This window comes from Papaver somniferum, unplaced genomic scaffold, assembly GCF_003573695.1.
Source record: "Papaver somniferum cultivar HN1 unplaced genomic scaffold, ASM357369v1 unplaced-scaffold_99, whole genome shotgun sequence".
NCBI lineage: Eukaryota > Viridiplantae > Streptophyta > Magnoliopsida > Ranunculales > Papaveraceae > Papaver > Papaver somniferum.
The window spans coordinates 5868658-5874657 of record NW_020653081.1 but is presented as its reverse complement, the minus strand read 5'-3'; the positions used below and the strand labels follow the sequence as shown (position 1 = coordinate 5874657).

At 38.4% G+C, this 6000-nt stretch overlaps 1 non-coding gene across 1 annotated transcript; it reads left to right on the top strand.

Annotated features, from left to right (window-relative positions):
* Positions 1 to 1970: 1970 nt before the first annotated feature.
* LOC113346535 lies at positions 1971 to 2074 on the top strand. Its single transcript, XR_003358541.1, has one exon. It is a non-coding gene; the product is annotated as a small nucleolar RNA R71 (small nucleolar RNA).
* The last annotated feature ends 3926 nt before the right edge of the window (positions 2075 to 6000 follow it).

The following is a 6000-nucleotide window of genomic DNA, read 5'->3' as shown; positions in this document are numbered from 1 at the left end:
TTTTTTTTTTGATAAGGAAACACTTTTGATACATATACAAAAGGAAACAAAAAATTACATGACACTTTGCAAGAGGTATCCCTTTTTGATGCACCCAGTTAAATTCGATGGTTGTTTTTCTTAATGTAACCTCCACCTTCTATCCCAACCAACCAAAGAACAAGCTAGTCAAGTTTCGTTCAGTATTCTAAAGTGATTGGCAATCGTGACTTCCTATCAAACACCTTGAAGATCGAGGCCATACATGTATTGGTAGATCATGCGCGTGCAAATTTCTTATCACTATGTGAATTGTGCTAGAATCAGGGTGCGTAAATATCTAGACTAAGACTCCTAATAATTACATATTTGCACAAGAGTCAACATTTCAAGGTAAATGAGCTCCATTTTTATGATTTTTTAATTTTTTAATTTTTTAATTTTGATTTTTCAATTTTTTTGGAATTTTTTAATTTTTTCAAAAAGAAGGAGTTCTTGTTTTCAATTATGGCATATTATCAAAGTATCTACTTTTCACCCCCAAACCTAAACTAAACATTGTCCTCAATGTTTCAAAATATGAACAAAATTATAATACAACATATGAAGAGGATCATGTTGAGTAGAGAAAAAGGAAAGAGAATACCCGATTTCGGCGAAAGCAATATTAGAACTCCGTTATTCAAGGCAAGAATCCAACATATGTCAGCCGAGATCATATTGGATTAGCAAAATATATACAAAAGGAACAAAAAGGTTTTTAAGAAATTTTATCTACTGGATTATATACAAAAAATTCACCATACACTAACAATCTAAAGAGTTGAGGATCAACCCAAAAGACAAAGTGTAGAGGTTTCAACAGCTTCACACAATAATAATATGGTAGGCATGCAAGTGAAGCTGTGAAACAAAATGAGCTACCCCCAAACCTGGATTTTACAGAAGATATAATTTTGAAAACAAAATCGCGCAGTTTCGGGGGTTCATCATGCACAAGGTCTAGCTCGAAATGAATTGTGCTAGGGACGGGCAAACATGCTAATTCCAACTGTGGTTCCTCAAATGTATTATACTTAGAAGCAAAATAGTCCAAGAGGACTTGGGAAGCACACAGTTCCAAACCTAGATTAGGGACTCTTAGAAAAGTTGGTTTGACAATATGGGTACAAACCAAATCTAGGTTGGGTGGAAGGCCATCAGATTGTGACTTATGTAGGACGATAGGCACATCATTACTAATCACATCAACATCTCCTAAGTCTTCTACAAGTGTCATAACATGCTCACAATCATCAAACAAATTGGCAAGATCACAATCAGAGTCATCAACATCATCAACAAATTTATTCTCATGCATCGGCAAATCAGGAGAAATATCACAATGTGACCTAGGTAGAGAATCAGACACATCAAATATATTTTCATGCATATTAGTGTCTACAGAAGATTCAACTATTCCTATGTCATGCTCATCTTCACAGAATAATTGTACGAATCCCATGTCAATATCAAAATCATATGAATTACAATGAGTATTAGAAAGAACAACATGCATGAAGGTCGAGGGCGAGAAGCCATATGTTTTTGAACCAACAGGTTCCACAATATTTTCATGTTCTTCTAACATATCATCATAATCATCATAATCATCATCATGGTAGCATGCATATTGGTCCTCATTAACAGTGGTGGTGTCATTAGTCGATTCATGTTCCTCTAGATTAGGTTCATATTCAATACCATACACATGAGAAGGACTAGACATGCTATTTCCAAAGTTCAATTCATTACCACCTATATCATGTGACAGTGTCTCAGTTTCCCTAATGGATTCCCAGTGACGGGTTTTCTCTGCAATCTCAGCTAAAAATTTCCATGCATCATCCACAGTTTTATCAAGAAATTCACCATTACACATACACTCAACCATGGCTCGAGATTTAAAGTCTAGTCCCTCATAGAGGATAGCGACAAGTCTCCACTTCTCAAATCCATGGTGTGGACATTCGCTCAACAAATCATTAAAACGTTCAAAATAGTCAAAAACAGTTTCCTCATCCAACTGGACAAAACAATTGATATTTTGACGAATAGCGATGGTCCTATGATGTGGAAAAAATCTTTGGAAAAATTGATTAGTGAGTTGTTCCCAAGTGGTGATTGATTGTGGTCTCAAACCGTAAAACCATGTTTTGGCCCTTTCCTTTAGAGAAAATGTAAACAAACGCAATTTCAAAGAGTCTTCGGACATATGATCAGGTTGCATAGTCCGACAAATTTGTTCAAACTCTCTTACATGAGTATAGGGGTTCTCAGAATCGAACCCTCGAAATAAAGGAAGTATTTGTATCATGCTTGCATTTATTTTAAAAGGGTTATTGGTTTGAGGTAAGACAATACATGATAATGGAATTTTTATTGTGGGATACATGTATTCATGGAGAGCACTAGGTTGGCCCATATTGTAAAGACACAAAGCCCACTATTTGGTTTTAAAGGGTTTGGATTTTTGGGAAAAATTTGGTTTTGGTGGGAGACATTTTTTTGGTTTTTTTTAAAATTTGGGAGCAAGTTTGGTTTTAATGGGATAGAGAAGAAAAAATTTGGTTGTTAAAATGGGAGCAAGTAAAATTTGGTTTTTGAATGGGAGAAAAGTTTTGGTTTTTGGAATTTAGGAGCAAAATTTTGGTTTTTTTTTTTTTTTTTTTTTTTTTTTTTTTTTTTTTTTTTTTTTTTTTTTTTTTTTTTTTTTTTTTAAAAGAAAATAAAATTTGGTTTTTGAATGGGAGCAAGCCCACTGTTGGTTTTGTGTTTGCTTTGGCTCAGCTGGTTTGAAAACGTTTGGTGAAACTGAGTCCAAAATCTCGGCCTAGAATTTGGGTACTCGGCCCACTAACGAGTTAACCTAGCGTGATCGGTTACAAGCTCAGCTGGGTTTAAAAACCCAGAATACAAAATACAAGTCCAAATTAAACAAGCTCACAAAAATTAAATACAAGCCCACAAATTAAACAAACAAGCCCACACAAATTAATTACAAACCCAACAGAAAATAAAAAGCCCAAAAATTGGGTTAATTATTACAAGTCCACAATTAAAAAATTGGAAGCCCACAATTCGGGTTCTCTTAAATGGGTTACCTTTTAAGCACAGCCCAGCTGCTCTGATATTGTTGCAAAAACCCAGTTGGGCTTTGGTTCTTTTCCTTGGTGGCGTCCCAGCAGAGGAAAAACAGGTTCAGAACAGCAGGTCCAACAGCAAATGAAGTGAAGCAGATGCAGATGCAAATGCTATGCAGTGAAATGCAAAAATAGCTAATAAAACTACTAGAAAAACACAGCACCAGTCCCCGGCAGCGGCGCCAAAAACTTGGTGGGCCCGGGAAAGCGTATAAAATTGAAGCGAAATGAAACGGGCCTACAGTAATACCGCAAGTGCACGGTCGTCGGTTGTAGCTCGTGCAAGTACGGGTCGATCCACAGAGACTGGGTGTGTTTGGAGTTCTCTAGCTATTTTGGGCTCTAATTTGTTGTTGGTTAACTATGAAGCCTTTTGGGCTTTGGGCTTAGGGTACCTTTGGATTATAGGCTTGTTTGATAATGAAGTGAACTGAGCTTGGGCTCAGTTGGTCTTGAAGTGCACTGGGCTTTGAATGTCAATGGGCTTTGAGTACCCTTGACAGTGAACTGGGCCTTTGGTTGACTCAACAGTGGACTGGGCCTTTGGCCTTACAATGAGCTGGTCCTTTGCAAAACAGAATGCAATTAAGAGACAATGGCCAAGGCAGGGCAGTAAGCTAACAAGCCAAGACAATGGCTCTAATGAGGCAAAGGAAGCTAGAGAAGACAATGCTATTTACAATGCAATGCTATTTACAGTGAAATGAAAACAGAAAAGAAAAAGCAGCCCAGTTGCAGCAGCAGCAGCAAGGAAAAGAAAGCAGCAGCAGCAGCAGTACTGCACAGCAGGGGAAAGAAAGCAGTGCACAGCAGCAGCACAAGCAATGCAAGTAGTAGCAGCAGCAGAACAAGGAGTAGTTGAAGTAGCAGGAGCAAATGGCAAACAAAATGAAGGACAAGTGAAAGTAAAACAGTGGCAGTGAAGGAATGAGGAAAAGTGACAGTGCAATGAAACTAAACAAGAACAATGGAAGTAAACCAAGGCCTAAGCCAAGGGCAGGGAAGATGAGAAACTAACAGTGGTGGCAATGCAAGGCCAAGGCAGTGGCTCTAGGCATACAAATGGAATGGAAAGAGAATTAGCTTGCTATGAGCACTAATTTCTCCCATTGCTCAATCAAAACAATGCATCCTAAGCATACAAATGGAATGGAAAGAGAATTAGCTTGCTATGAGCACTAATTTCTCCCATTGCTCAATCAAAACAATGCATCCTAAGGCTCTAACCTAGCATTCCACTATCTAACAGTCCACTAAAGCTTCATCTGAGCCTCAGCAGTGAACTCAGAACCTGAGAAAACAAATGGAACAACACATGATTAACAGGAACAACACAACATTTAAACTAACAAACATGAACATCAACAGGAAATTAAAACAGGGAAAGAAACTAACACACATGAACATCAACAGGATATTAAGAGTAGAACATATACAGAACATCAAAGTTCTGGACACTGGCTATTCCAGCATAACTTTTACATCACACCACAGTCCCTATTTATACCCACAGACCCAATTTCCGAAATTTACAAACTTAGGGTTCCTCCCCAAAAATCCCCAAAATCAAACAGTACATAATTAGGGTTTCTCACCTAATTCACTTAATTCAACCATACCCCTATCATCTCTGTTCTTCTCCATGATTTTTCAATTGAAAATTGGGGACAATTTCCCAAATACCTAATTTGGCAGAGAAATTAGGGTTTCGGATTTTACCTTCTTTGATGCGATTTCTCTTCAATCCACACTGACCCATCCTTCCTCTTGTTCTCCTACTTCATTCCCATGCGCTAACTGCTACTCTAGACTCACCTATTTGACTGATTTCTCACCTAGGGTTTCAGAGAAAAGAATAGTGAGAAATCAGTGAAATAGAGGGCTAGAGAGAGGGGTATTAGGTGGGATAGGTAATATAGGTGGTTGTGATGATGGTGGAGGTGGTGTTTAGGTGGCTATGGAGTAGGTGGTGGCGATGGCAGTGGAGAAGGTGGTTCTGCAGAGGTGAGGGAGAAGATGAGATCGATGGTTTTGGGAAGAAGGGGATGTTTGGTTAGGTCATAGGGTTCGGTCGCTATGGTGTGTAGCGGGATCATCGAGTTCGATGTTTGTGACTCTGAGCTGCGGGATGCGAAGATGGTTGGTAGATCTAACGGTGAGATGAGAGATGAATCGATGCAACCGTTGGATTTTGAAACACAACGAAGTCAACGGTGTTAGATGATGTTAGGTACTGTAGTGTTAAGCGGAAGTATCGAGATTTGATGCGCAGGCAAAGAAGCGACCGTAAGATCTAAATGTGATCTAATCTGAAGGCTTGGAATTTAAGCGCTGTGGTGTTTGGCAGAGACTTCAGATTTTGATGATCTATGAATGAGCGACCGTAGGATGATGAGTTGGATCCAATCTAACGGTTGAGAATGGAGGCGGGTATGGATATAGAAAATGGGTTTGGGTAAGGGTTTTGGGCCTTGGGTATGCCAAGCCCATATCTTCTTTAAGAACAATTCTTCCTTCTTGAGCCCATTCCTAGCTTTTTGGTCTTGTGCGCACCGTTCTTTGCGGCTTCCTTGCGTAATTTCTTCCGGCTTTTCACTACTCTTCAGCTCTTTTCCTCTCCGCAAGTCATCCAGACTTTATTTATTACCTAAAAATGCAAAATTAAGTAAGAAAAATATTTATTCTTGAAAACAATGAAAATACAGAATATGGGATAAAATGTAGAATTACTGCACAAAAGATGAGTTAAATGCCAACAAAAAGGGATAAATATATACAATATTTGGCACTCATCAAATACCCCCAAACCTGAATTTTTCTTGTCCTCAAGTAAAACAAA